Genomic DNA, 9,736 nt, shown 5'->3' on the forward strand with positions numbered 1-9,736 from the left:
GCCCTCATACCCTTGAAGCAGATTCTGAGGGCACACAAAAACTGTAAAGGGAAGAGAAATCATATCCTAACCCATTCTACTCATAAACTATGTTCTGCAGCAAAGATATTCAAACCAAGATACTAAATGACATTAGTCCTCTTTCTTATTCATGCCCACCATAAATGTCTGCTCACATAACCATTTTCTTTCCAGGGGATGCATTTTTGCAATTGCTTCTAGAGAGCAACATAGATGGCAGTACGTTCTACAAGTCAGATATGAATTCTGTAACTTCACTACTATAGGACCAAAATTAATTTGCTAAACCTTTTACAGGTAGGAAGAATCCAGAGATGTGCTCAATACTTGGCATATTGTGAAAAATGGTTTAAAATCATTACCAGTGACAATATAACAAATAATTTCTACTTATGAAATAATTTTCCAATCTTATGAGTGCATCAACCATACATACTGCAAGCTTACAAACAATGGAATGCTGTATCTTAGTACAGTGGTACCTCAGGTCACGAATGCTTCTGTTCACGACCAATTCGGGTCACGAACAGCACCGTTCGCGAACTCCGCATCGGGTGACGAACAGGATCCGCAGCCATTTTCCCTGCTGACACACGTGGTCATGCCTTCCTGTAGGGAGGGGGACTCTCCCTCCAAACAATAACCGCCTCCCCACCCGCCTTCCTGTCCTCCACGCCTCAAGCAAGGTTAGTGTTCTCTCTCTTCATACTGTACTGTACTGTACTTTGTGTCATATTTTTGTGGTTTTAAAAAAAATACATATGGTTCAGAACGGATTAACCGTATTTACATTGAACCTTATGGGAAAATTTGATTCGGGTCGGGACCAGAGTCGTGGAATGAATTAAGTTCGTGACCCGAGGTACCACTGTATTATGGAAGAAGACTCAACCCACCACCATTCCATAAACACAAAAACATTTCTCTTTATTTTGATTACAAAAAACAGACTAGCACTTCAAATAATACAATATAATAGCTTGGTCCCTTAACACTCTTGCAAACTTAGCAACCCTGAGGAACAATTTTAAAAGATATTGCAATCTCCATTAATTTTTTGTCTTCTGAAAATATTTTTTAAAATCTCCCAAGTCATCTATAAGAAAAGCGAGAAAGAGAAAAAGAAAACATAACAAACCGAATCTCAAGATGACAGCAGAATCATCATGCCAGTAAATTTATGATTCAGGATTTACGCTTGAGAAATATGGAGGTTTCTAAGAATTTGTGCACAACTTATACAGCATGCAATTTTAAATACATACAATTTCAAGCTGAATTGTTGAACTATTTTGTTTCTCAATGTAATTGTCTCATTCTGCATTGTATGAGGGACACTTATTTTTCTGTTGAATTAGCATTATACATAAGCATTTGTCCTAACATCTTAGATTTAGGGTTTTTATTACTATTTTTAGGTGCATAATGGAAATAAAGTAGTTTTAAGCCTCTTCTGAAAAGCAATTTAGAAACCACTGTAAAACTGGAATGGAAAAAGGGTTACCCTTCATAATATATCGACAAGTCCAAAAAACTGCTGCCTAGTGATATTTAGCTGGTCCAACACATTCTTGATGCGTCTATAAGTTTACAATCCTATTACTGTACTAAATACACACTTAAACTTTTTTCAAAATCATGCAAGCTATTTTATACAAAAGTGTCAATTACAAGCTATAAAACTACAGTCATGTTAATCTCACTGCATTGGAGCAGTTTACAAAGTAATTTCTGCTTTTTATATCTTTCAAGAACAATTGAGGAATCAATTTCTATTGAAGAACCACTGCACAGGTTAACCTCACTAAAAGGCTAAAGCCACACATTAAATTAATGCAGAACAGAGAAAAATAAAATATATTTAAGACCCAAATAAGGTTTCATAGTCAACAATAATATTCCTTATAGAAGCTCCATTGAATCTTTTAGAAGAATTTCCTGAAGATATAAGGCTAAAATTGAGATACATAACAGGATATGTTCACTGTCCTGAGTATGCATGTATGTATGTATGTGTGTACATATGTATATATGTAAATATATATATCTAAAAATAAAAAAGCCAGAATAAAAATATTATAATAATAACAACAACAACATTCTAAGAACTGTAAGGTTTTTTAACAATATTCCATTAGCAGCCTCCATCCCTGCCAGATTTAGGTATATACATTCCAAAGATAATTTACAAAGCTATATTTTAAATGGATTTGTAAAGGCCAAGGTCTAGTATTATGCAAACATAAAAAATGAGATCACACGCTGCACTAAGCCATGATTTCTTTAACAGTAATTTGTGCAATAAATCACAAATGGCTAGGCTACAAAGGTCAAAATCAAACAAACCATATTAATAGCTTAAAGACAATGTTTTTCTTCTGTTATATAACTTACCACTTTTCTTCTTTGGAGGCGAAAATTCAACAACTGTCATTACAAAACGGCCCAACAAGCACATAAGGATGAAAATAACCCAAGTGTCCCTCTCAGTGAGAATCAAAGGCATCAATCCAGAAATGTTCTTTCTTTATTAAAATATTTGTAAAATAATTTCAACAGCAGCTTAGGGAACATTTTTATTTCTTTTACTGTTTCTACCAAAAGTCAAAGTGAAATCATAGATAAGCAATACATAAACAGTGGAAAAGTAGATGGTATTATGTTTAACCAAACTATATTACAAACATGATTAAATAAAGTAGGCCCAAATTAATATGTAAATGGGCCTTTGCATCCTTTGGGTCACCCCAATCATAAACACAAAGAGCCAAGAGAAAAACCTGGATGAGGTGGGATTGAACTCTTATGGATATTCTTTGATTATACTGTAAGTTGTTTTAACTTTTTGCTATGAATGCCTTTTCCAGAAATGGAAATGGCTTCCCAAAGCACCCTCAAAATCAGATGAGGCTGAAGGCAACTCAATCAATAAAGTAAACATAAATGTAAAGTTTATATAATATTAGACCTAAAATTAAGCAAAGACATAACCCACATCATATTTCTGTAATTAGATCCTCTGCCCTTCAAGATTCACCCTATAATTAACCTTACAGATCTGAAAAGTTGCATCCCAGTTAGCTTTGCATCACACAAAATCATACACTCATGTATCCAGCATTGTCCAGTAAATGATGAAAATGAAATTTATCTGTCCCAAACTGTTATATCTGAGCACAGCACTGCTATCTCTGGCATAACATGGGCTACCTTGTGTGAAATTCAACACAGCATTATCAGTAACATGACATAAATATTCACTAATATATAACTCCAGACCTAAAATTAATTATAGAACTAAACCACATCATACACATCACGTATTTTAAATCAAATACATCTTATTTTTCTTTTCTTTTCTTGGGATTATTCTTCAGCAGCTGCAAAAGACAGCCATGTGATCCCAGGAAAAGATGCAGCTGCTTTAAGGAGTTACTAGTAAGTGCTACATGAGCACATCCATGCTCTTCTTAGCACTGTTTTCCCTTTGTATCGAAATGCTGCACAGCCCCAATACTTCTGTAAGCAAGACACTCTACCCTTCAAGATAAACAGTAATTTGTTATAATAAAAACAACTATATACGTAATGCATGTAATGAAATACACAAGCCTATATAAGCACTAAATTTAAAGACCCAAAGTGGTGCATCCCACAATTAATTTGGGATAGCCCAAACTGTACACACTGGCACATATAACACAGTTCTAAATGGTAGGGGATTGCAGCTTGTCTAGACCAAAGACTTCTGCATACACAGAACACCACCACCAATGGCGTGTGACACCAATTTCTGTTCAATTTGGCACAATGACCCCATCTAACTCAGAATAGACAGAAATAAATAGGTCCTTGCATCTCAAAATAAGGGGCAACTCAAATCCAAGCCCATATGTCCAGCAGACCATCCTGGATGTGACAAGAATGCAGATCATTGGGCCTGCACGACAAGCCCAAAACAGTTTTATATTGGATTAGCATGCATTACATGTTCTTCAAATATGACATTTATTATATCAAATTACAGCTTATCGTGAAGGGCACAGTGTCCTGATTACAAAGATTTAGAATAAGCATTAGTTCTACAATTAATTTCAGGCCCAATGTTATATATAAATGAAGGTTTATATTCATTTTACTAAGTTGTCTTGAATTTTCATGCAGATGTGGAACTGGAAATAAGTAACAAAGTCTAGCCTTTTCAAAATTTATGGATAAAAGCAAGCAAGAATCTAAATTAAGTACATAACTATTTCACAATTTACTTTGAGCACAAAGATGGCGGTAGTGACTACATTTATTTCTTACTTAACACTGAGTTTGTTAATTGCATTTTTGAATATAAGAACTACATGTATAATGACAACTTGGCAAAGTAATAAGCCAAAGATTAAAGTACACTGACAGCAAAATAAAACCAGCTACTCTGCGGTAAGAACTGAGATAGTAAGTTACATGCAAATTATTTTTATGTGATTTTTATAATGAAGTCACCACCCCAAGACTGGCCAGTACTCAACAATACTGGCAATCTAGTAAATATCTGCTTTGTAGAGATAGCATATATAGTGATACTAACATAAAGAAAAGGTGATCAGTCCCTGTCCAAGCTCCACAAAAACTTAAACCATGTTCATCGTTTCTTAATCCTTTGAATAAGACTTCAGTGGGAGACATTCCTGTTGAATAGGACACTATTTGTTCATTTTTTACCATGCTGACCTTAACTCAGACTTGTATTAGGCACTCATATTTTCACCTGGAATAAGCAAAAACTGCATCCAAGAAATCAGACAACTTCTTTAAAGTTATAGACAAAGGAGACAAAGACCATTCTGAGCAAACCCATTGTTAATTCAGACATGGCTAACTGCAGGCTATGGTGGAGAAGCAAAGTCTTTATTTCTCTTCCAGACATAGGGAGGCAGACACAGCCCAACACATGGAAACTATAATACCATTTTCTTCTGTCTGAAGTCTGTCAGGTAAGAGGGCAGTGGTAAAAGTAGTAGAGCAATGGAAAAATATCAAAAGAATGAGCATGGATTAATAATCCACCCTTTCAACTTTTTATCTACAAGAATAAAATATATTATTATGAATATTAAATATTATAATTATGATTATAATTATATTCATATTCAAAATACTACAAACATTAAAGCAGCTAATTTCTCAACCCTAATCACTTTGTATTGAACAAGTGCAAGACAGGAATAATTTCTGGTGATTAGCAGGCACATCAAGAAAGATCCATAATCTGAACCTAATAACAACAACACTGGGGAAAGGGGGAGAACAGTAGTGAAAGGCCCTACAAACTTGGTTATGGTCACATAGTCCTAGACTGAATGCAAGCTCAGAGGCAACCTGTTTCTTAATTCTTTGTGTGTCCATCCATCTGAGCTGTTTTTCACTTAACTATAGTAGTGGATACCTGTATTCTAGAAGAAACAAAATAGATCCTACAAACTAATTCAATTATTACTTGCCAAATGGATATTTTGATAGATGACAAAATTAGGATGCATTGTCAACATTCTCAGTAGCAGTTGATATAAACCACTAGCACTTGCATTATTAAAGTTGCACGAACAAATGCTTTAAGAGTTCAAAGTGAATAGTCAGACTGCATTTTCAAAGTAAGAAATTATTTTATAGAAATGGTAAAAATAGGAATGCATCTATGTGTTAAATAAACCCAAATAATATTTTAGTTATAGTGCTTTGCATAACAGTGCACTGAAATTCATGAGAGTGTTTCTCTAGTCCACGTTTTATACAGCTATGTAGAGCCAGTATTGGAAGAATTTAAAAATTAACAAGTGGAACAATGAAAATATTATTCTAGTACTCTCACTCCTGAAATTCAGAAGTAGTCTTGGGATTTCATATGATCTACCGGTCATTCTTCAGTTAAAAAGAAACCCACAAGTTGAGTGGGAGCTGGCTAACAAAGTGCCTACACCATTTGCATTTTAAAAGGGTTCTCTCTTTCCTTTTCATCTAAAGTACTTCTGCCAGTCCAACAGGGGGCAAAAGTTTAAATCTTGCATACAAACCTATCAGGACCTCCTAGAACAAATGACAAAATGGAATTTAAGGTGGCAGAATGCTCTATTATCTAATTCCAAGGAGAAATCTTCCACTGTTTAATTCTGTCTTAGAATTCTGAGAAATGCAAAAGTTGTTTTGTCCCTAACACGCTAGCATGTAGAAATTTCATTTAGTATTTAACAGTCAGTACAAAAAGCTAGTTAAATGCTGTTAAAAGAACAGAAAACTGTTTCTATTGTCTTTTTTGTCTGAAAAGGTATTTCAAGAAGCCCGCATTCTAGAAACAAAACATGCAATTGGTAAGAGCACCCAAAACTCTCCATGATTTTTATGCACTCCTTATTTTAAAGACAATAAAATGATAAACGCTAATAGCTAAATGTCAGAACAGAAACGTAAGTAATCACCCATTTCACTTAAAACACAAAGTGCAAACTCCGAAGCAAGAAGGCACCTCTCTAAAGCTGTCTAGAAGTGCAAAACCACAAACTAGTATGGCCAAAGCCCAAAACACTCATTGTTTCTCTCAATCCTTTCCAACGTGCATTCATGCATAAATAAAGCATACATGCATAAATAAATACATAAGTATTAAGCTCAGCGTCCTGGGTTGCGGATTGAAAAAAGCAGGCATTCTGAAAGCATCTGGTTTGCAGAGGCATTAGAGTTTCTCTTCCAGATTGTACTGTAAACCTGGGAGAAATCCAAAGGTTTTGTTTCTGAACGTTTGTCTCAGGGTGGAGAAGCAGGCGAGGCAGCATTCCAGGCCGTGAGAGTCTGAAGCACCGCAGGTGAAGTCAGCAGATCTCTTCAAAACGCCAGGGGGGGGGGGGATACACGGAGAACGATTTCCTTACAGACTTCGCTGACGATTCGTATATTATGTCTTGTACAGGGAAAGGTCATCAGGCCATTTTCATTAATAAGGAACCGTATTTCGTATTTCCAGGCAACAAGAACATTCAGACAGTTGATGCATCTCCTTTTATTCCTTCAGGTTTTAGGGAAATCCTTCTTTATTTAAAACTCCGTGAGCGCGCAATCAGGAAGAAGAATCTCCTCAATCTTTAAATCGTATTTTTAATGAGCATCCGCAACCGTCTGGTTACAAAACAGGAGGCGGCGGATTGTGTCTATCATACAACATACATCTTGAGTACAAATCACGGAAAGGGAGAAGTGGAGAAAATGCAAATACCCTATCGTGCAACAGTTCCCAAATAATTACGCCGACACACACAGCGCAGCGCATAAAAAGCAGCCGAGAGTAGGTGCAGGTGGAAAGGAGGAGGAGGGGAAACGGCCCACGATTGGAATTCGGATTCCGGAATAAAAGGAAAGAATCGGCCGGAATGCCGGCAGCAGGTGAGAGACGGGCTGGTCGCGGAACATTCCACCCCCCAACCCGCACGCAGAACTCCACACTCCGCGAGTAACTGGATGCAAGAGATCCCCTCCCTGGCGAGGGCGAGTTCCCGCCGCTGAGGAGAAGGAAGATTCCCAAGAGGAGCAGGGGGAAGGAGGCTGCTTTCTGCCCGGGGGCGGGTTTAGGCTGGATTCTGCGGAAAGCGGCGGAATGACCAGAATAACTCTCCGGTGGAAAAGCTAACGACGTGACGGGACAAGTTGAACGTGGCAAGAGGGGCTTTGCTTTTAGCCACGGGAGAAGCCAGCCTTTCTTACTCTGCTCAACAGGCAGCGAGGGAGCGATCGGGAAGGAGGCGAGACATTACTCACCACGCGCGCCCAGAGCGCCGCCACCCGCATGCTGCTTTGCTCCGACCCGCCAACGAGCCGCGGGCACCGGGCTCCGCCACCGTCTCTCTCCACCCGGGTCCACGTAGACACCGGCCGTTCGCGGAGCCGTCCGATCGGTTCGCACACTCTACTCTCCTCGTGCGCGCGCGAGAACACGCATCCCGCGCGCGACCGCCCGCCCGAGGAGTTGCCAGCGCAGCGAAGCCGCCTCAACTAGGCCCGCGCTGCGCGTGCCCGGCGCCTACCAGCCCGCCCGCAGAGCATTACCTTGCACCCGCCTATATCAACCCCTCCTACTCTCGCGCGCCGCTCCTCCCGCTTTTTTTTTTTCTGTGGGCTGCTGCTCCGCTTGCTCTTCGTGCTCTCCCGCTCGGCGTCACACTCTGCGTGCCTCGCGCACCCCAGAAAGCCCTCTTCGCTCGTGCCACCCCTCCTCCCTCCCTCTCGCTCCGCATTCAGGCGTTCTCCCATCCCGCTCCCCGGCCAAGGAGCGCTGTGTGCGGCTCTTAATCTGCCCCTCCCCCACACAGGCTCTGGAGCGAGACAGTATTCCCCAGGTAGCCGCCGAACGCTCACCTCTCGGGGACGGGCCCCAGGAAGTTCTCTTCGCGCTGCAATGCCAGGCATGCGCTACTTCGGAGTAAGCCCAGTTCAAACGAGTGGGAATGACTTCCCAGTAAACCGTCTTAGAATGCCATCGGGATCCAGGCTTCTGTGAATTGAACTGAGGCACACACACCCCAGGATACACTTTTCTCTGCCCTGCTCCTCCCCGTTTCTCGGTTCCTCCCTCAAAACCTGCTTCACCCTTTCCTAACGTCTTTCATAGAACCGCCACCATTAAAATCCATATCCCCGCAGGATCTCAGTGCCTCTCACTCTTTTCCGTGTTTCCTAATCTCAGACTCGCAGCTTCTCTGTTGCAACCCCTGCAGTACTTCTTCCCCCGCTTCAGCCTTTCTGTTTTATTACGCGCGACCTCTTGAAAACCCCTCCCTAGTCCGTTCGTTCGCCCATGGCTGTTGCAGGGAGGATATTTGCACACCAGGGACAGCGCTCTCACAACAGCCAGATTGTTTGCACTCTTTTGTGTGGCTGGAAACGCGCAGACTTCGTTTCTCCACCCTCTCACCCCCGAAATGGTTCACTCCCCTTTCCACTGCATGCCATTTTCGACAACAATAGGTGTGAACTGCTTTGAGGCCCGAGGGCTAAAGGTTAGCGCTCAGCCACCTCCTCCCAGGTTTTCTTTAGCTGGGGTCCATAGCTCCTCCTCCTTCAAACGACATATGGAGGTGGGGCTGCGTTTTCACTGGTGCCTGAACGCTCTGGGCCCCGCCTGCAGAACCTCTTCCAGCCACGACAGGTAACCAGGTAGGTAAGAGCACTCTTTGTTAAGGTTCGCGAAGAGCAGGGAGTTTCCCTCCAAACATTCGTGTCGTTTTGTGTTAGCTTGCTCTTAGTGTATCTTACCCTTCCCCAACACCTTCCACTACAAAAATAAATACTTTAAATATCTATTATTGTCTAAAGTTGTACATTTTAACCAAGTCTTTACAATCGAACTTCTTTCAGTTGCATTAAGCTTGTTGAAGCATGTCCAGCCTTGGGGGCAAACGGTACTGCAGGCAATCACTTAGCTGCTACTTCTTTGAAATTAAGAAGCTAATACAACAAGAAAGGTGAGGTAGATAGAAGCAAGGAGTAGCAATCTCTAAGTTAAGCTAAGCAAAGCAATTCTGTTTCCTTCCAATATACTGGCAAGCCCTTCATTCATCCACAGTGTCAACATAGCTGAGCTGGTCTCCTGTGTTTGCCCAGTGCATGGGAGGAGAATGCTTTTGAAACACGCACTCAGAACAGAGCAACAATGACAACTATGTCTCAGCACCCATAGCAA

At 40.6% G+C, this 9,736-nt stretch overlaps 1 protein-coding gene across 6 annotated transcripts in view; it reads right to left on the reverse strand.

Annotated features, from left to right (window-relative positions):
* Positions 1-8,887, reverse strand: part of PTPRF (protein tyrosine phosphatase receptor type F) — a 513,056-nt gene extending 504,169 nt beyond the window's left edge. For 3 of the 6 annotated variants that reach the window (XM_088153593.1, XM_088153590.1, XM_088153592.1), the window contains exon 1: positions 8,413-8,887. The gene's annotated coding sequence lies outside the window, so the exon portion shown is untranslated. Of the gene's footprint in view, positions 1-7,815; positions 8,111-8,412 lie in introns of those variants that run through there. The other 3 variants (XM_088153595.1, XM_088153594.1, XM_088153591.1) reach the window with 2 other exon arrangements.
* Positions 8,888-9,736: the final 849 nt, after the last annotated feature.

This window comes from Python bivittatus, unplaced genomic scaffold, assembly GCF_059951505.1.
Source record: "Python bivittatus isolate LINGU-HERP-01145 unplaced genomic scaffold, Pbiv_v1 ctg000700_np1212, whole genome shotgun sequence".
Taxonomy (NCBI): domain Eukaryota; kingdom Metazoa; phylum Chordata; class Lepidosauria; order Squamata; family Pythonidae; genus Python; species Python bivittatus.